At 42.1% G+C, this 22,360-nt stretch overlaps 1 protein-coding gene across 6 annotated transcripts in view; it reads right to left on the reverse strand.

Moving 5' to 3' along the window:
* Nucleotides 1-22,360, reverse strand: part of LOC115253958 (midasin-like) — a 141,501-nt gene that overhangs the window by 104,805 nt on the left and 14,336 nt on the right. The window lies entirely within an intron of this gene.

The following is a 22,360-nucleotide window of genomic DNA, read 5'->3' on the forward strand; positions in this document are numbered from 1 at the left end:
TTCAGGAATTCCATCGGAGATTCTCCTTATAGCTTCTTTTGAAATGTCTTCAGAAGTTATTTTTTCGACTCCGAAAAGGTATCCCTGGAAAAATGGAACCTCAGAAGGAACTGTTGAAGGACAACCAGAAGTAACTTGTTGGAGTATTTCCTCAAAGAAATGTGTGGGAACTTCATGTGTAACTCCATAAACAAAAACTGATAGAATAATCCCAGAAATAGTTCCCAAACAAAACTCAGAAGAAGCTCCCGGAAGAATCCACGATAGAGTTCCTGAAGTAATTCTAGAAGGAATTCCTGGCAGGAGCTCAGAAGAAGTTCCCGGAGGAATACCTGAAAGAGTTCCCAGAAGAATTCCGGAAGAAGTTTTTCAAATAATCCTGAAAGTAATTCTTCGATGAATCCCGGGAAGATTTTCCGGTTCCAGGAATACCTTTTGGAAGTAAAAAAAAAATTGAACTTCTAAAAACATTCCAAAAGATACTATTTGGAGAATCTTGGATGGAATTCCTAGAATATTTCCGGAACTCCATGAGAAATTGGGAAAGAAATCTCTGAAACTAATCAGTAACTACGGAAACTAACAGAAGCCACAGTAGCATGAGATCTTTCGAGCTGGGTCTCAGGGCCGACATGCTACTTGGTAATCGGAGGAGCTTCGCGGACAAAGTATCAAGCAATAAGAAATTTCATACTCCTAACCCTAGTAAAATACATGTATGGAGATATCACGAAAGAGATTCCAGGAGGAATCTTTGGAAAAATTGCTGGGGTGATTCTAAGAAGAACTCCAGGAGGGATTTCGGTGATAATTTGAAGAAACATTTCAAGAGGAAACTTCTGAAGGAATCCCTAATAAACCCCGGAAAAACTCACTGGAATCCCAGAAGAAACATCTGGAAAAGTCCTGAAACAAATTTGTAGAGAAACCGCGAAGGAATTGTTGGAGGAATCCTGGATTCCTGTGGAATTCCTGAAGGACCTCCTGGAGGGGTATCACCGTGCCATTATCAAGTCATAAATCAGGACATTTTCCCACGCATGCGAAACCTACATTTTGAATAAAATAAACCCACTTATGAAAAGCTCGCAAAAATGTCCGAATCGTAAACAACAAGGCCAGGAAATGTCAAAGACTGGAACAAATGTAGCTTAGCAACCACAGCTTGCAGTGCCCTGGTGCTGTATGCTATATGGGATTGGGCTCATATGTAAAAAGATCAGACATGCCAAACAGTATGCAATTTTTATTTCGTGAGATTAACTAATAAGGGTTTGTTTCTTCAAGTTTCATAATATTTCAAAGTGAAGAGCTATCTAAAAGGCTTTGAAAACCACTGGCGAAGAATATATTTTATCCCCCACCAAATGACCGCCCTTGCACGGAGCGAATATCTTCGTTTCTCTATGGCGTAAGCAAAATACTAGATAGTGCAATGTGCAGTACTGTCGTCACTGCAGCTGCAGCTAGTAGGTAGGTGCTAAAGACAAGTCGATGATCACGTAATCGGTTCTTGAAAAAGTCGTAAATTCTAACCAAACAGGGAGCGGGAGGAATGGCCGTAAAGTAGCGAATCCAATTTCTACCCAAGGTTAAGAAGGTGTGTACACAATCGACCGGTTGTCTTTATTACATACAATAGATTAGAGCCCTCACAGTCTGCTAGGCGTTTTCGAACCGATAACACCTATCGCAATCGCAAGACCAACAGAAAGTGCATTGACCTCTTCCGGAACGTCGACCGAACGCGTTGACAAAAGGTTCGCTGACCTATCAACATTTCCTCTATTCTGACCTCGCGGCATTGTGGCTCTTTCTCTCTCTCTCTCACTGTCTCTTCGACGACGCCACCACACATTTATGACTGAAATGTGACTCTTCGGTAGTTTCTCTCCTGGTCGTGCCACCACCCGTCACATTGTTATTGCTCTCGGTTTGGTGGGTTTTCTGCCGCATCCACCACTATTCTACTACAGTAGGGATTTCTATAATACGATGGCATCCGCACTTTACACACAACATCATTGGAACTAAAATTTGCATGTTCCTATGTGTTTCAAAACGGGTCAATCGTCTTCCAAAAATCAGTCAAATTGATTGAAAGAAAAGTTAGTGACATCGTATTATAGGAGTCTTGACTGAACTTGCATCTAGTTACATTCAGCTCTGGTTGATGTCCGATTCGAATACTGTTGCCAGCTCGCACAGACAGTTCCTACCAGTGATTTGCTCGTCCATCTGTTCATCCGTTTTGCGCGCGTACTTTTCAGCTCTATCCAATAGCTATTTCTTTGTAGGTATTTGTCCGTCGTCTCATTTGTTTTTACTTTTTTGGCGAAGTCAATGACCGGAACAGCATCGCAATCGCGGCTGCTCACCGCGACTATCCCATGATTATCATTTGCACTAATAGAGCGATGAAGTGTAGTGTGTTGATTGAAGGGGCGATGACACCTTCCGCTAGGGATGAATGTACTTGTTTTTAAATAGCAGTCCGGTGGCTTTCAATCGATGAAATCATTTCTACAGTGAACTGTGGTATTTAAAAAAGGCAAGCAAATATTTCAGTAGAATTTGGAAGTGCTTATTGGAACCTTTTAGAAACAAGCATGATATCCTTTATTATCATGGTACTCTCATTTTACCCATTAACAAAAGGGCGTGAACCAGTTCCGGGCTGAAAATTTTCATACTAAGAAATAAATAATAACAATAATCACTCCTTAACCTTAGTCGTGCATTGAGGTTTTGATTTTTTTTTACCCAGGCAGACACACTGAGCGTGCACTGCCTTCCTTCAACTTCATAGGAAAGTGTCAATCTATCATATCTTAAAGTTTGCGAACTTTGCCGCGTCGTCATCTGCAAAGTTCTACTGCATTTCGTCGAAGATCGTTCTCAACAATCGTTGCTCAAACATTCCAAGTAAGTGCCTTCTCAGCAGAAGGTGTGACAAATGGGGACCGCCAGAAGCAGGACGAATAGATAATGATAATCCACGTAGACGACAACCTCAACAATCTGCAGTGGTGGAATTACTCGCATCGTGAAGCAATTCGCGAGTGTAAAGCCAACACAAGGTTTACTCACGATTCCGAGAGTAAACAGTGTGTGAGTTTATTAGCACCGCCTGCTTCGTGAGTAAGAAGCAAAACAAAAACAGAAACATTCATGAGTTTTTATTCGTGAAGAAATAGTGGAGGCGCGGGAAGTGCATTTTATTGTGGTTATAATAGCAAATCTAGTGATTATCCAACATAAACTAATGCTTTATGCTTCATTGTTCCTGAAAAGCAGCACTGCCAGTCGTTAAAATGCGTTTTTCGTCAAAATGCAAAAAACTCACGAAGCTTCGCGAATCACATGCGAGTGCTTGCCAGCTTCGTTTCTTCACGAATAAAGAAGTGCGAGTATTCTCGGGCCCCTGTTGTTCGCGAGTATGTTTGTTTTGGTTTGTGTCTGCTCAGCTGCAATCTTCATAATTTTCCATCTCTGACAATCTGTGAGAAGCTATCCTCGAAGCACCCAGGACTGCTCAAAGACGATCCAAAAACAGTTGGTTTAATGAGGGATGCAAGAAGGTGACGGTTGAGAAGAATTTCAGAAGCCGTATGTTAGTGTCTAGTACCCAGCATTAGAGATCGCAACAAGGAAGCGAGAGCAGAGCTACTGCCGTTCTTCGCATAATTGTCCTATATTATATGGGATTCCCATATAACATGGGCCAACTGGATGTAGAACAGCACAGCGGCTGAGAAAAGAATTCACTGACAGAAATAAGTAGCATTATAAGGAGGGTGTCATTACTGAGAAGCTAAACAGTATGGAACAACATCGTATGCGGACATCTTACGAAACAGTCAATGGCGTGCGAGAAAAAGAGTTTCGTCTCACATGACCGTGAAGGTAACTTGCTGACAAAACTGTGGTAGCTACCAGGTGGAGAGGCCACTTTGAGACATTGTTGAATGAGGAGAATGGTAATGTATCGACGAACATAGTAAGCATCATTGACGATGGACAAGGTGTGGAGACCCCCTCCCCCCATTTCCCGACGCTCCAGAGAATGGAGAGGTCTCACACCAAGCTAAGAACCTTCCCCGGCCCCATGCCTTCCTGCATATAAAATTTCACGCCGATCGGTTCAGTAGTTTCCGAATGCATGGGTCAGACAGACAGAAATTCATTTTTATATACATAGAAAATTTTTATGATATCTGACAGTGAAATTTCTGATAAAAGGTTAGTAGCAAACTTTGGTGAAAATACCGAAGAAATGTTTGCAGGATTTAATTATAGGTTTCAATCTTTAATTTTCCTAATGCATCACGTTGGCAACAGGTCGCTCACGTAGTGTACAGTTAGGCTCAAAAATAATCATAATGCAAAAAGGGGGGGGGGGAGGTGGGTTAGAAATCATGGTTTGTTATATTTATGCTACTTTGTTGTTGGAAATTTATAATGATACAATTTTTCTGAAAAATAAGCAATCCTATTTCTGATTCTATGATTGCTGTAATAGTGTAATTCTGAAGTAGCAAAAACAACAATCACCTTCCAATCGTGATATGTTTCTTATAAATATCATAATAATCATTGAAAACCGTCGTGATCGATGACATACCGACAGAATCAATCCCTCCCGTCAACCATCTGACTGACTCATGAGAATAACCCTCCTCTTTGAGATCATTCTCCGCGGATAATGGATTACTTCAATTAGTTTCCTCCAGTTACCTTTGTTCGCCACTTAGTACGATCACTTTTCGCTGTTGCACTGGTTCTTCCATTATAGTCAGATACCGCCTCGTAGTTTATCTTTCGTGCGATGATCACTATGTACGTTCGGCAAGCAGCATGACTTTTGCATTAGAAGATCACTGGCTGCTACCGGGTAGCACAAGCAAGTGCATAGTGCAACCCTTTTTATCGTGCGTTGAGGAGACGTTTGTATAGAAATAGACAAACTGCATTCAAAGGCGAACCATCACACCGGCGGGGAGACCTTCCTTCTGATCTGTCATCCATACCGTGTATGGATGGAATGCGTGTGTTTGTGTGTGGCCGCCCAGTGCATCGCGTCATATCGTTCCCGCTTCGTTTGCGCGTGTTGAATGCATTCGTTGCGAGTTGATGCAATTTCTTGGATGTCACCTTGCTGCGACCCATTCTGGGAGTCAACGAGACACGACTCCCCGCATCACCCTCCCGTCCTAGGCCCGCAAAAGGCGCCGGAGAGGTTAGATTTTTTCCTCCCCAAGCGGTTGTTGCTATATCCGATGATCGCATCGTCATGCGGTGGCTCGTTTTCCTCTAAGTCATCGTATAATCAGTTATATCATTGATGGTATTATCGCTGCAGTAGTCGGCGGAACCAGTATCCAGTACCTGGGTGTACCTACCTGTCGGCTGCTGCATTATTGTGCGCTACACGGTCACAGAACGAAAAATCACGGCGTTAGATGCTGGTTGAGTGTAGTACCACAAGGTCATGCGGTTGACTTGGAGCTGGCGGATAAACCGGACAGCAATATGGCATTGAGAGATAGAAAGAGTTGTATATCTCACATGTATTTCCCTTCGGTGTGACTTATGGGTCTAGGGCAAACAGCATTAACCATTATAGCATTACATCACGCTGCTTCAACTCGTCTATTGTTGGTCACCAACAATGTCGAAGCCTCCAATATATTTGATTTCAATGATCTTGTACCGACTTTTCGAACACTCTAAGCAGAATATCCTCTTCAAATGAGTGTAATCAGTTTTGTACCTTTCAATTCCGCCCTGTTTTGCTCATCCTTTGACAGATACGCGTATTTCGACTACTACTTGTAATCTTCCTCAGTGTCAGTTATCCAGTATCTAGTGGATAACTGACACTGAGAAAGATTACAAGTGGTAGTCGAAATACGCGTATCTGTCAAAGGATTAGCAAAACAGTGCGGAATCAAGGTACAAAACTTATTGATCAATAATGAATGAGTCTGATCAGTTTCGTCGAAAAACCATGCCTTTACATTGTTTACCATAATTCAATTAAAAAAAAGTGCTAATCTCTAACAGGTAGTGAGTTTACAATGTACTCCCCAAATTTACCTAGGGTTGGTGTTGTCGCAGAGTAAATATTTGATCCGTCGTTGATCATCTCTTGCGAAAACCAAGTTGATATTCTCCAACGTAGGGCTGCTCTAGCATTCTCAGTATGTTAACCGATGTAAATAACATTTTTTTGTAAACCGAACTGAGAAGCTATCCCTAAGGTGGCAGCCCCACCACGGTGCATAGGGGACCTTAGACCACCAACCTGCTGTTTTCGAAACACAGAAAACCGTTCAAGAAACCGAAGAAGAATGATTGTAAATTGATTCAACGGCTACGGCTTTTAGCGCATAACAACGGACAAGATTTGAAACTTCGAATGTATTAATCCTAGCCTAGCAGGGTAAACTGGCACAACTTGCCAATGAGGCATGCCGTATAAAGCTTGAGATTCTAGGACTGAGCGAAGACCGTTGGCCGAACTTTGAAGAACACAGATTGGCGGGTCAAATTCTGCTATACTCTGGCCTACGATGTGAACACGCTTCTTGTCACTGTGGAGTTGGTTTCCTGCTCAGTGTTCATGCCCACGCTGCGTTCATGAAGTGGACACCTATTAATAAAAGGATAAATTTGGCCAGATTCAGAACATGGGTTTGAAAGTTTATATTGATCCAATGTTACGCGCAAACCGATGCTGCCGAAATGCAAGTCAAAAAGAACTTTTACAGCCAACTGAATGCTATCGTGGGTAATATTCCAAAAGGTGATATCAAGATCCTCATGGGCGACTTCAATGGTTACGACAACTCGAACTATGAGCATGTAATTGGACGTCATGGTCTAGGAGAAATAAGCGAAAACGGTGAGCTGTTTTCAGAGTTTTGTAGCAACAATGACATGGTGATTAGGGAAACGCTCTTTCCCCATCGACATTGTAACCTAAACACATAGTGAAGTGGCATCACGGAAAATCAAATCGACCGCTTCTGCATCAGCCGAAAATGGAGACGAAGCCTTCTTGGCGGTCAGGACAAACGTAGCGCTGACATTAAACACGACTATCGTCTTCTAATCCGCGAGATCCGACTGCGCATTGTCAGGATCCATTGACGGGAGGAGAAAATCGGGCACTGTTTCTTTTTTTAATATCTAGTTAATTAATTTGGGGCGCAATCGCGTATAACGCTTTACGGAGCCGAAGATATTTTTTCTGCTTAATGTATATTACAATATACAATACAATATACACACGATAATAACGACTTTTGAAATTCTCTGAGCCAGAAAGACGGAGAGATCGCAGTAATCCGTGCGCAAATACGGACGTCAAAAATTTTCGCGGCGTGTTCGCTCAAGCGTTTATCGAATCTCGGCTAATGGCAGTGTAAAATTTATCAAAAAGAAGATTTTAGTGAAAAATAGTGTGAATTCTAAACGGACTTTTCTCGCGTCAAATTGTATCGTGAAAGTGTGAAGCTTTTGTTAAAATTAAATGAATTTGTCGACCGATATCCGACGTCGTTGAAGGTTTTACTCCGAAGCATGGAGATATTTCGTGAATGTTAATGAAAAAACCTTTCGTTACTCCCGGACGATGGTGTGGATTGCCAGCAATAGCAAGTGCCTATGAACATTGGTGTGTTCTGGTCAACCCGGACCATCTTTGTGTCCAATGATGGCCGACAGAGGTGAAGGAAGATCCGTGTGGCGCGTTCACCGGGGGCTACGTCCTGAAGATGATGCGACTCAAAAAGGAAAAGTGGAAAAAGCTGATGGTTAACGAAGAGCTCAAGTTGAACGTCGGGTGAACCCCGACACACTTCTTCCCGGAGGCCGGAATGAGCAAGCTAAGATGACCATAGATGACGCAAGTGTTTCTAAATTGGTGAGATCTTTCCTTTTATATTTATTCAATTGGCGATTTGACGTATTAAGGAATTATTATATTAAACACTAGCTGTCCCGGCAAACTTTGTCTTGCCCACTTATTTTTGGTTTGACAACTGTTGAGGTCATTGCAGCACCGCCTTCTAGATTGGTTTTAATTCGATCGTGTTGATTTCCTTCCAGCTCATGAAAAATCAGTTATTTATCAATTTTCTTACTTTTCTAGTTGATTTTCGTAACTTTTTGTACATATAAACACAGCCACCACGAATACGAACCAAACCGTGCAAGAGTCATGCTGATTGGTTAATCCGTTCTTGAGTTTTGTTGCCTCAAAGAAACTCCTAACTCATTTTTATATATATAGATTATATAACTAATTTTGGGGGAGGAGGGTAATCCGAGCCGCCAGGTAATACATTATTTATGTTTGGAAAAGTGAAGATGCCATCTTCCCTTTAAAACCATTATGTAGAGAATGGCGTGCTCTTCTTCACCGACATGGCAAGACCTGCACTGGTGGTGGCTATCAATCACATCTGTAACTTCAAAACTGAAGCAACCGGCGACAACGATTTTTTATGTGAGTAAACACTTTGACCATGTTGGATATTTTCAAAAACAAAAATTGGAAGGGTCAACATCGCCTTGCGCTGAAATCATCAAAAAATCAATCACTCACTGGGAGTAATCAATCGATGAATTTTTCAGCGTAATTCAACTTCTAGTTTTTTGCGCTGAAAATATAGCTATTGCGAGTTTGTCGGCTGCCTGTATTCCATCAGTTACTTAGGTGGCCGTTCCAAAATAGCCGTTTTCAAATTAAAGTCAATTTTATTGCCAAAAAATAAGTAGATGGTGGCAACGCGGAATCGCGCATTTACTAAAAATGTTGAAGCTCATTTTTAAGTCCTTCTTTTTTATAAAACGGCTTCTTTGGAACGGCTACCTGGGTGACCGGTAGAATGCGGGTGGGCGGTAAACACACAATATAAATCAATTAAAGCGGCCATTTTTAACATATCAAGCTACATATATAACGCATAACTTAATCATACTAAATTCCAAACCATTCCTGTACCTACAAAAATCCCATTTCTTTTTTATTTACGAGAGCGTCGGTGAGTCGCTGGCATCTCGATAAATAGATATCATCCCTTCCCTGTTATCCTTTCCCATCCACATTCGTGTTGCTTATCGTTTCAGAGAGCGCTCAATGGCGCTTAAGCCTAGGCTTGTTAACCAGGACACATGGTCCAAATGCCTGTGTCCCATCCCGGAAAGAAAAAGGCCCATGGAGTGATAAAATTTCTTAGCTATGTCACTCCCAACGTTGGTGTTAAACAATCACTTACACTCACACCAACACGTCTACATGATCAACTCAAATACACTTACACAATCTAAATTTTGCCGCATCACTCGCTTGTAGTGAATTAACCCATTCCAAATATCCAACTCCTTGACACCTATGGGAGTGTCGGTGAGTCGCTGACCTCTTGTAAAGTAGGTGTCATATCATCACATCCTTTCCTATCCTTGTAACGGAGAAGATGGGCGGGATCGGCAATGAAAGTTTTCTTGTCTTTTTTACTTCAACTTCTGATTGGATAGCTGTTCCTTCCCAAATAGCGTCCCATAAGCAATTTGAATAGGAGTACTGAAGTTTTAACATCCGGGAACGAATCGCATCTTGCTAGCGTGTTCGGTTCCTTGTGGTGTTGGTACCAACTTGTTGTAACGCAAAGAGGACAAAACAGAGAGAGAGAGAGAGAGAGAGAGAGAGAGAGAGAGAGAGAGAGAGAGAGAGAGAGAGAGAGAGAGAGAGAGAGAGAAGAAAACACGAGCGAATTAAACTTATATACCAGCAGAGCGAAGAAAATCGAAAATACATCACATGTGTGACATCGCCGGTCATCAACACATCTCTCACAAGAACAAAGGGTTGTCTACCTCGGGTTTCAAAGGTATCCAAAAGTAGTGCTCTGGAGGCGTCATTATCCGGGAACTGCCAAACTACGTGGTAGATGCCATCATAATCGGAACCGCATTTAGTACAAACATTGCTCAACGCAATCCTGTGTAAATGCGCATCTAGCGAGTAATGGTTGGACATAAGTCTTGACATAACTCAAATAAAGTTTCGATTTACATTCAAACCATACCACCGCACAGGAAGGAAACATTGGGAATAATGGAATGTAACCACCAGCTGGCCATCTCGCCAATCATCATGGCAACTATGAAGAGAACTCTGGCAAACAAATTGGAAAAATTCATCCTATGAAATTCTGCTATCATAGATCTCACCTTCCTGTGCGCCCACCTTTGAGAGAGAGTGCGCCTTCTCATTGCCATAAATTGAGCAATGTAAGGGAACCCACACATAGGCAATCTTGTATGATCTTTCGACCAGTGCACCCACCTGCTCCCTTATTTTTGTGAGAAAGTAAGATGCATGTTTTACAGGTTTCATCGACCGGAGTGCCTCAATCGGACTAAGGATTTCCGTGAAGATGAAGAGCATTTTAGAAATCATCCTCAAAGCGAAGTTGATTGTTGCCAGCTCAGCAATATAAATCGAACAAGGTTCCTGAAGTGTTCGGAAGGCGGTGAAATTTCCATTAAAGACACCGAAACCAGTGGATCCATTTATACGAAACCCATCAGTGAAGAATCTCTTACAGGAATAGATATTTTGGCACTTTTCGTTAAAAATGCGATGAATCGAAATAGACCGAAGTTGATCTGGTATTCCCTGAACAGCTTGCTTCATGGACAGATCGTATTTAACAAAGGAACTGTCATTGGTGAAGTGTAAACGAGGAGGACTATAACCTGGGAGGCTTATATCAGATGACATGTAGAAAATATAGAATCTCATGAATATTGACTGAGTGTTTAGACTGAGCATTTCATCAAAGTTTTCAATAACAAGTGTGTTGCTCACTTCACACTTGATGAAAAACCAAGTGAGAGTTCCCAGAAGCGGTTCTGTGGAGGTTTCACCCCTGACAAGTTCTCCAGGCTCGCTGTATGCGTTGAGTGCATACAGCCGAGGGCAATACGTAAACAACGGTATTGAATTCGTTCTAATGTTATTAGGTGGCAGTGTGCTGCTGAGAGGAAACAGAAAGAGTTATACTCTATGTAGAACAGAGAGACTAGTCGTTTTATAAAGTTTTATGAGGTCTTCCGGGTGAGCACCCCACCATGTTCCGGTAGTTGAGCGTAGAAAATTGATCCTTTGTTGAAATTTTTGCAGCAAACACTAAGTTTGCACACTCAATCCCAAACTCGATGTTCGGTACTTTTTTTAGCGAATAAGTTCGTCAAAACTACAAAATTGCTGAACACTCGGTGCTTTTCTCGAGCCTGTACTGAACATCGCATCCGAAACTACTGGCGACTGTTATTTTTCAAGATCATATGCTGTGTACGGTGAAAATAATTGCTGATATGTTCAGCACATCTAAGTTCTCCCCTGTAGTCAAAAAGTTCGGTAAACATTGTTACTGATCAGTCAGCAATCTTGAACTTTTCACTGAATGATCGTCATTTTATTACCGTACGATTGTTAATCATGGCAGAGCTGTCAAACTATTACAACGCACGCCATCTTATTCTATTCTGTTTGCAGTGAAAGTAAAAATTCGAAGTTTTAAGCAGATAAAGTATAATTTTACGGCTGTGGAAAACAAAATTGGAAGGAATTATCGAGTGCATATAACAGTGTGATGTAAGAACAAAGAATATCAGTGTAAGTACCTTGATTTTCATGATTCTTTTTCCTTATAGAAATGCGCATCGGTAAACGAAAATATCGTGTACCTTTTCTTCTGGCGACGTCGCCATCCGGACTCAGATGCACCACCAAGAATGAGTTTTAATAAACTAACAGTGTAATTTCATTGTATTTTAATAAAGGGCTGTTTTCTGCATAATAATTATCAAAAACATGCTCTGATTCCTTGAAACTCGTCGAAAAATACTGAGCTTCTCAGTTATTTGTAGAATAACAACAATCCCATTGTAAACTAACTTCGTCAGAAAAAAGTACTGGGCTAGTCAGCTATCCACCTGACAAATGCATATGCTTTAACCGAACGGTTTTCAAAAAAAGCTGAGCTGTCTTCAAACTATAGCAATTACTTCAGTTATTTTTGACAGTTCGTTGAAGCGCCGCGACTACTGAGTGCTCAGTAATTGTTTCAATTACCGAAATGATCGCCGAGCGCTCAGCTGTTATAATCTCGTCAAAAATATTGCTGAGTTCGGCACAAAAAAGTTAGTGTGTGGGTACCCCAAATGCCTTTTGATTCAAACAAGACCCCAAGGTATTTCGAAATCAAAGTCTGGTCGATTTCTATTCCCAAAAGATTAAGTTTCAGTTGGGATAGAATCCGCTTTCTAGAAAACACAAACAATTGTGTTTATTTTTGCGCAGCAAACTCGATTCCCAAATCTCTTGCCCAAATGGACAGATTTTTTAAGAAATTTTGCAATGGTCTTTGCAACATTTCTACATCATCTGCAAGTTGTTTCAGCGTGCATTCTCCTTCCAGACAGCAATATCTTTCACATAGAAATTATAAAGCAAGGGACTTAAACATGAACCTTGTGGTAGGCCCATGAAATTTATTCTGGAAGTTGTCAGTTGTCTGAGATTGAAGCTGATCTGTTTTTCTGACAACAAATTATACAAGGAATTGTTTAAAGTTCCTGGTAGTCCACTATTGTGCAATTTTTCTGAGAATATTTCTATTGAAACAGAATCAAAAGCGCCCTTAATGTCCAAGAAAACTGAAGCCAATTGCTCCTTTTCCGCAAAGGCCAGTTGGAAATCTGATGAAGCGCTAAACAATCGTTTGTTTCTTTGCCCTTGAGAAACCCGAATTGTGTATTTGAAAGCAAGTTATTCGATTCAACCCAATGGTTGAGTCGTGGTAGGATCATTTTTTTTCCAACAATTTCCGTGAGGGGCGTTGTTTCAACAAACGCCGGCTGGAAGACGCTGCCGTGAAAAGGTCCTTCGTCGAGAAGCTAGAGAACCGTGCTACAGATATCCCGGATGGTGGAAGCGTAGAAGATCAATGGAGAGTCATCAAGAAGGCTTCCATCGCCACTGGAGAAAATAATTCGGGTATGATACGCACCCGGAGGAAGCGATGGATCACAGATTATATCTGGAGTAAAATAGAGGAGCGATGGAACGGCGCAGAGCCGCGATGGAGCACGCGAAAACACGAGGAGCCTGTAGAGAATGAGATTGATAGTAATGTTAAAAAAAAAATTGTTTAGGAAGGTAACTAATAAGGGAACACAAAGTTGGTAGTTAGAACAATAAGTAGGCGGTGATTTTTAGCAGAGAAAATAATAGACAGTTTTGTGACAGAAATTGTAGGAGATAGACGGAGAAAATAAAAGTTGAAAAGATTCAAGAAAACCTTTCTCTTTTTCAACCCGGACGCAAGCCCTTCCCCCCAGGATAATTGATCCCACCGTATTTCGTGATTGTCCACTGGGTCACGACAGAGCCAAAGCCGCAGCCCGTGAGCGCTATTTGACTCTCGATAAGGAAATGAAACGCTCCTGTAGACGGGACAAAAGAGCGTGGGCGCATTCCCTAGCCGACGAAAGCGAGGAAGCCATCTCTTCCATGATGTTTCACGTCGCCTTAGTGGGACTAAGATAAATGCTAGGAAGCCCATGAAAGACACATCCGGATAGCTATTGACCGACCCGGCTGACCAGTTGAAACGGTGGTTCGAGCACTTTGGAAGCTTTTTTCAAGTGTCGGCCACGCCACCGACACCTCAGCATGATCCGCCAAGGGTTCGACGCATTACCCGTGTCAAAAGATAGAAACAGCCATCAACTGCTGAATCGAGTATTCTGCAACATATGGGAAACCACGACATTACCGGTCAACTGGATTGTTCAGAGTGACCTGATTGTATGTGATAATTGGCGGAGTAGGTATCATGTTGTTGCGTATCGTTCGCAAAGTGATCCTTAACTGGATACAGGAGAAGATTGACGAAACTCTCCGACGGCAGCAAGCAGCATTCCTGCCGAACGATTTTGTGTGGATCATATTGTCGAGCTCCGTTGGAGCAAATTAATGAACTCCAAGTCGTGTTCGTGTTCATTGATTACGAAAAAAGTTTGCAACCGTGTCAACAACGAAAATATGTGGGGAACCCTTAGACGCAAGGGTGTCCCTGAGAAAATCATCGGCCTCATTATGGCACAGTACAGGGCATTTTCGTGCAGAGTTCTGCACGACGGTGTCTTGTCCGATCCCAACCGGGTCGTTGCTGGAGTGAGGAAAGGATGTATATACTACTTTAGGGACTGCTTCTCCCTAATGTTCAAAAAATCTTTCACACTTTTGACAATGAAAAAAAGTTCTTTGATATAAACTTCAAGCGCAAGTACAACTTGAGAGCTTGTCGTATAAGATCATTTAAAGAACCCTCATCTCCAACGAAGATTTTTTCTCGTATCACAATAGTTCATGCACATTGTCATTTTACTGACAGGAGCCAAGGAGAACCATAAATCTTCTTCCGCTCTATGTATTCTTTAGTTCCCTTACCGGTGCGGTGGTGATCTAATATGCATCTCGCTGATTTGTTCCCACACGACATTGAACAAGCATCGATTGAGAAGCTAATTGCCGGCGGAGCACCACCACACAAGGGAAGCAGAAAAGAGAAAGAAAACTTCAACTAGCCTAGTAGTGTGTACTGCAACCTTGACACGGATTTCTCACCCTTTGCTGCGTTTGGAACCGCGTACCGACTGCTGGCTGCAACCAGCAGTGGCAGTGATCGCCCCTTTCGGAGAGCTGCCTACCATCCAATCCAAACACCAAACCGAACCGAACCAACAAACCCCGCTCCAAGCATGTAGGGCACACTGGCACTGAATGTGCGCGCGGAACGAGTAAGCAAAAGATCACGTTCATGTAAACTGGCTGACTTAGAGGGCCAAACTTGTGGCTGGTTAGAAGAGCGCTGGTTGCTGCTAAGCCGAACAGCTCACTATGGGAAGCAACTACTGCTAGGTACCTGGGCGCGCAATTGAGATGTAAATAATACGTTTGGCATCTTTCGATGTGACCTTCGATCGCCACCAGCGTCATCACCAGCAGAAAAGGCAGAGCTGCCTAGTTGAACTACTCACTCAGTACTCTGTTCCCGACGACACGGTCAAATGCCAGGGATGCCCTTCGTTCGCGAGACAATCTCGTTTGGGTATTGGTTCAAATAAGGTTAAGGCTTGACCTTTCGGTGTGCAGGGGACGATGAATGGATGTGCGCCCTTCCAAATCCGACGTGTGGCAGATTGAAGGCTGACACGTGTGTGTGGTAAACATGAATTGAACTTGAGGCGTTTTGGATTATAGGGTAACCAATATAATTTAGACCCCCATATATTTTGGACCCTCTGAGTCGTATTATCACAAATTTCACAAATTTAATGAAGAGATGGCGAAAATTTTTAGAATCACTCGCTAAATTAGATTGCTCTGCACGGGCAGCAATCATTTCCGCACTGGAAAAAGCATTATTTGCCTTGAAATTCATTTTTGTCAATCTCGTCATCCGTGTCAGTGTCGTACCATGTTTACAAAAAAGAGATTGCGGAGCTGAGGAAACTTGCAGATGTAAACAAAAACGTTTATCATTGTAGCGCATTAAATTCGCAAAGTTCGTCTAATCAGCCTTTGTCAATCAAGTAATTAGGATGTGATCCAGCATATTCAAGTGGCAGATTGGCAGAAAATAGTTTCAAACGGGTTTAAACACCGGGTGTCCAAAATACATACTTAAGAGGGTCCAAAATAGTGAAAACTGGTGCTTCAAAAATAAGTTATTTTCATCAAATTTTCAGCCAGAAATAACCTTGTGGGTATTTTTAACGGACAGTGGAGGCTTTAACGATCATACGAACATCATCATAATGCGTAACACCCTCTGAATATGTATGTTTTTGACTTAAATTCAAACTAATGTCCTCTAGGGGTCCAAAATTCGACCGTTACCCTAATGCAGTTTGTTGGATTTGTTTGCAAGGGGGCCCAACGCGGAGCTCCGTCGTCGATGTCATCAAAAGCCGATGGCCAGAAATGCTGGAACGGAAGTGGAGGTGGGTAGGCCGAACTATAGCAAGGTCTGGAACGAAATCTGCAAGCAAGCGTTAGACTGAAATCCAGCATGACATCATAGCATAGGCAGACTCAGAGGCCCATGATGGCGCAGCCTCAACAGAGAAATAATGGAAATCCACATAAATTTGACTTAACTAGAGGTTAAGCAATCGTCCAGGATGGAGATCTTTCGACCCACTGTACCACCTTTGGTGCTCAGGACTGGAGGTTAAGTAAGTAGCATGGACAAGGATGATTAACAGTCCTGGAACTCTTCCAGAGATATCTCCAGATATGCCTTCTGGATTCCTTCAGAAGTTTTATCAGATATTCCTTAAATTTCTCCAGGAATTTCTTTAGGATTTTTTCAGGAATTCCTTCAGGAATATCTCCAGAAATTCTTTACAAGTTCCTTCAGGGAAGAGTTCCTTTAGCGAGTCCTCCTGGAGTTCGTCCAGGAATTCATCCTGTAATTCATTTAGTTATTCTTCAAGAGTTCCTAGGGATTTCCTCAGGATTTCCTTCAGAGATTCACTCGGGAAATTTCTATGGAATTCTTTCAGGAACAAACCCAGGGATTATTTAAAAAAATCCTCCATTAATTCTTCCATATAAAAATTCCCATAGAGATCCTTGCAGGGATTCTTCCAGGAATTTCTCTAAAGATTACTCCTGGAATTTCTATAGGAATTCTTCCAAGCAATCCTCTAGATATTTCCTCCAGGATTTTTTCCAAGGGTTTCTCCAGGAATTGCTCGTGGGATTCCTCCAATTATTCCTCTAGAGATTCCTCTAGGAATTCCATATCTCCAGGGATTCCTCAAGGAATTGATGCAGGGTCTCCTCCAGGAATTCTTCCATACATTCCTTCAGTGATTTTTCTAGAAAAATTACACAAGACAATCTACTAAGGATTTCTCCAGGTATTTCTCCTGAAATTCATCCAGGGATTCCTCTAAGGATTGCTCCAAGGACTTCTGCTGGGTTTTCTCCGGGGATCTCGCCAGGAATTCGTCAAGAAATTTCTCTAAGGATTCCTCCAGGCATACCTCTGAGAATTTCTCCATGAATTCCTCGTGGGAAACCTCTACGGACTCCTCCATGAATTCCTCCAGCGATTCTTACAGGAATTTCTCTCAGAACTTATTTGAGAATTCCTCCAGAAATTGCTTCAGCTATTTCTCTAGGAATTACTACAGGTTCAGGGAATTTCTCAATTAATTCCTCTACGGATTCCTCCAAAAAAACCGCATGATGATTCTCTAGGCATTCATCCAGGGATTTCTCCAGGCAATCTTCCCGGATTGCATCTGAGTACTGGTCCAGGAATTACTCCAGGCATTCCTCCTCTTTCCCTCAGGATTTTTCCAAAAACTCCTTCTGTGATTTCTTTAGTTCTTCCTCCGGGAGTTTCTCCAGAAAATTCTTCTTGGTATCCTTCAAAAAATCCTACAGCAAATTTTTCAAGAATTTCACCAGGAAGTCCTCCATAGATGCCTTAACATTTTTTTCCAAGAATGCCTCCAGGAAATTTCCCAGATATTCCTACAGGAACTCCTCCAAGGGTTCCTCCAGAAATTCACTCAAGAATTTCTCCTCCAAGAATTCCTCTAGCGATCCCTCCAAGGATTCCTCTAGGAGTTCCTTCAGGTATTGCTTCAGGGATTCCTACAGGACTTCGTCCAGGAATTCCTCCTGGCATTTATCACGGAATTCCTTCAAGGATTCCTCCAGGAATTCCTCTACGCCTACCTTCGGTAATCCCTCCAGGCATTCCTTCAAGAATTTCGCCCGAAATTATTCCAGGGACTGGTCGAGATATTTCTCTTGGGATTCTCCCAGGTATTCCTTTAAGAATTTCTTAATGACTTTTTTCAGGTATTCTTATAGGATTGAAAATGCTTTGACATCCATGTGCACAACAGAACACGTGCTCGATGAACAAATTGAGATTTGAAATTATGAAAAGAAATCCACGTACTCCGGTGAGACTCGAACTCACGACTCTCAATTCGCTAGACGGGCGCTTCTATTCCTTCAAGCTACGGAGTCACTCGACTATCTCCGTCGCCAGCAGGCCTAGAACTGAACTCGATTCCACAATCGCACATGGTTATCTTCTTTTCACAATCCAAACCCCCTTCGGATGGGATTAGATGAACATCTAACACATTGTCTGTTGTGCACATGTATGTCAAAGCGAGAGAGGAAGTTATTTTTAATTGTCGAGAGCTTCGGGCACTGCCTCCCAATCACTTATTGGTATGGCAATTAGTGTGCAGTGCAATGTGTTAGATGTTCATCTAATCCCATCCGAAGGGGGTTTGGATTGTGAAAAGAAGATAACCATTTGCGATTGTGGAATCGAGTTCAGTTCTAGGCCTGCTGGCGACGGAGATAGTCGAGTGACTCCGTAGCTTGAAGGAATAGAAGCGCCCGTCTAGCGAATTGGGAGTCGTGAGTTCGAGTCTCACCGGAGTACGTGGATTTCTTTTCATAATTTCAAATCTCAATTTGTTCATCGAGCACGTGTTCTGTTGTGCACATGGATGTCAAAGCATTTTCAACAGTGTAATTTCCCACATGGCTTGGTCAGCCAAAGCAAAAATCAAGAAATTGATTCTTATAGGAACTCTTTCAGGGACTTCCCCATAAATTCATGCAAGAAGTTCTTCTCCTGGGATTTCTTCAGGTATTCCTTCAGTTGTTCCGCCAGAATGTTACCAGTTTTGTTTTTCTGTTGCATGTTCGATTTTAACTTGTAAATATTCTCACAATTTTAAGGTGCATTTTAACACAATTTTAAGGTTCTATAACTCAGGAGGAAAATAGCCCTAGCAACCGATGTAGTTGCATACTTTCAGGACATTTCTGGCGATAAATGACTGCAAGACAGGCAAACGGTTCATAGCACGAACATCAAAATGCAGCCGCCTTGCATTAAAATCCGATGCAAGATGGCCCATTATTATTAGTTGCCGTACAAAAAATTGAGCTATGAAAAGAGAATTAATAGTGTTAACAAAACTGCAATCAGACAATCAAAACACAATTTCAGGATTGACTGGACAAAAACCAGTAAATGAAACCTCGTCATCCTGTGATCGTAAATTGTTACCCAACAGGGTAGCAGGCCAAATTTAATGTTGAGTGTTGTATCAAATTTATGTTTTATGTGTATGTCAATTTGTCAAGTCGTGCATTTCTGTGCCTTTGTAGTGTTCTGTCTTATTTTTCGCTGGACCAAGTGAAAAATAAAATAGAACATTTACAGGGTTCCATTATTGATTGTCCGTGATATGGCACCCAACGTGGGCCATGAATTCTTCTATTTATTTGTAACAATGGCACCCAACCTGGGGCCCTTGCATTTGTAGGGTTCCATGTTGCATATTTGTAACAAGAATCGTGTCAGGGATTCTTTGAGGGACTCCCCTATGAATTTATTACGGAGTTTTTCCAGGGATTTTTCCAGTAATTCTTCTTGAGATTCCTCCAGCAATTTCTACAATAATTCCTCCAACAATCCCTCCAAGAATTTATCCAGGCCTTCCTCCAGGGATTTCTGAAGGAATTTCTCCAGGAAATCAATGCTTCAATGATTCTTCAAGGAGTTAGTTTAGGGATTTTTCCAGGAGTTCCATAAGTGATTTTTCCTGAAGTTTCTTCAGTGATTATTCCAGTAGTTTTTCGGTGAGCAGTTCTTTCTGGAGATATAAAGGATTCTAGGATACCTCTTGGAGTTTCTTCGTGGCCTCTTCTCAAGTATTCCTCAAGCGCCTTCATGGATTCCTTCAATAATAACTCTAAGGCATTTCTCTGGAAACTTTTCTATAGAAGAGTTTTAATGGATTCTTGCCAGAGTTCCCTCAGTGATTCCTCTAAGGGTTTTTCCAGGGATTCTTCCAGTAGTTATTTCAGGGGTTCTTCGAATAGTTTTTCAGGGGCTACTATATTAGTTTGTTCGATGATTCCCAAGAAGTTTCTTCAGAGATTTCTCCAGGATTTTCTTTAGTGATTTCCCCTGAAGTTACTCCAGTGATTCCTCCAGTAGTTTATCAAAAGCTCCACTGAAATACCTCAACCACTTGTTATCAATATGGCCTAGCAAAGATAGAGCCACCACAAATGCCAGTGCATCGCTACGCACAAACCTTCCCGTAATATCCGTACCGGGCAATCGGGCGCGTTTAAATTTTTAATTTCAGCGACCTTTTGTCCTCCAATAACTTAACCTCATATTAGCCATCAATGACGAGTGACAATGCCAATGGCTTCAATGCGCGAAAAAAATTAAACCGCCGTTCAACCAATCCACCACCACATCGCGGCGCGGATTATCAACAAGAACGAACAACGCACAGTTGGTGGACGGGTCGATTTGATAGGCTGGTTCAAACCTGAGCGGGAGTTTCCTCGTTCAACAGAGGCTGACACAGCTTAGTTCTTATGAATTCATTGAATTGTTGTCCAAGTGTCCAATAGCTGTTCACGTTTAAAGCCAAGAAATTTGAGATAAACAACTCGTTATGAAAACTACTACCATCGATAGACCATACAGTTAAAAGCAAAAGGATCGAACCAGTCTAATACGTATACGGTTCAACTCACATTATCGAATTAATAAAACAGCAATAACAAACTGACCGCCGCAAGCCGGCGATGATTACCAGCCAGTAGTGGCACTGGATAGAAGTAGAGGTACTCGCGGGGACTCACATGCGGCCAGTGACCATGGACGCCCTCAATTGATGCGGTCGCTGGCTTGAAGCGGGACAACAGCCCTCTCTTACCTATGTACTACTGTTGTGACAGGTTTGTTTGTTTAATACACATCTCGCTTTGACGACACGGCGAGTGACAACAAAGTGTGATCGGTTAGGCGCTGAAAAGCGGTGACAGTTCCTATGGTATTGGTGCATGGGAATGAACTTGGGTGCTCAAGAGTTCTAGTGATTACTGCTTAGAGATAAGTTGCGAGGCACTATCATCGATTGATGATGGTGGGAAAAGCATGAACCGGTATGGTATGAGAGACAATCATCGATCGAACTATGCACACTAAGATGACCAATGACTTTATAAAAACTTCTGATCAACTGTCGCCGAGTATAACATGTATCGTTCTATCCAACCAGAACTGTTGGCATTGTAAGCTGATTGTTTCCTTCCATCACCATCGTCCGCGATGGGAATGGGACTATCAAATGCAGCAGCATGTGGTTAGTTAGATACGGTGCGGTAGGGCTGCGTTTGCCTGAGTAAGCACTAGTACCAGTAGTTAGTCAGGGAAAAAATGTGTGAACTAAGAGCGGAAATCTAGACAAGCACCATTGCATTGGCGTTGAAACTGGCACAAGTCCTTGATTTCAATAAAGTCAATTGAAGGACATAGCTGCTGGAATTAAATGTTACAGGGGTTTATTGGATCTGTATACTTGCGTAGGATCATGCCACTTCAGTGGGCGAAGAAATAGAAGTACTGACGATGGAATGATTTGTTTGATTGATTTACAAAACGCAAAATAAAATTCACTTATCTTTGACAGTACCTTTTTGTGCTTTCACTACGTATACCTATCTCTCAAGGGTGCATTTGCATGAGCAAGCAAAACGATTGATGAGCATTTCATGCAGAACTTTTGAACAGGACTTATCTACCTTTTCCACTGACCTGCGGAGAAAATTGAATACTCCGGCGATAAAACCGAGCATAATAAACATCTAGACCAGCGCGGCTGTGTTAGCAACGGCGGAGCAATACGGATCCATAAGGTTAAAATAAACTTAAATCCAAACCATTTTATCTGTTCCCTAGTTTTCTTCGGAAAACGTGTGTTTTTTATACAGCATAAGGCAAATCAACGTATCCAACAGCTGTGTTACAAAGTTGGATACGTCGTTTTAAAAAGTAAACTCTTTCAACATTCTCCTTGCAATAACCTTCCCTTTCTACTCTAAGTAAACTCTACAAGGTGAACCAAGGAATTTGAGATAGAGTGCAAAAGCACAATTCAAAAGTGCATTCATCGTAGCAGCAGCAGCAGTAGCAGCATCGAACAGCTTACAAACAAAACACCACAAGGTTGAATGGAATTTGAAAACTACTCACTACTGGTCGCTGACCAACAAATTAGAGCAGTAGCCTTCAACCTTTCTCTCCACGACGACCCTTACACGATGAAACGCTACCGGCGAACCAAGCTCAACATTTTTCGGGTTGGTTTGTCATTGAGCTTGCTCGACCTTCCTGTGGCGCCCTTTCGAAAA

The sequence above is a fragment of the Aedes albopictus genome, chromosome 3 (assembly GCF_035046485.1).
Source record: "Aedes albopictus strain Foshan chromosome 3, AalbF5, whole genome shotgun sequence".
In the NCBI taxonomy this organism is placed as follows: Eukaryota; Metazoa; Arthropoda; class Insecta; order Diptera; family Culicidae; genus Aedes; species Aedes albopictus.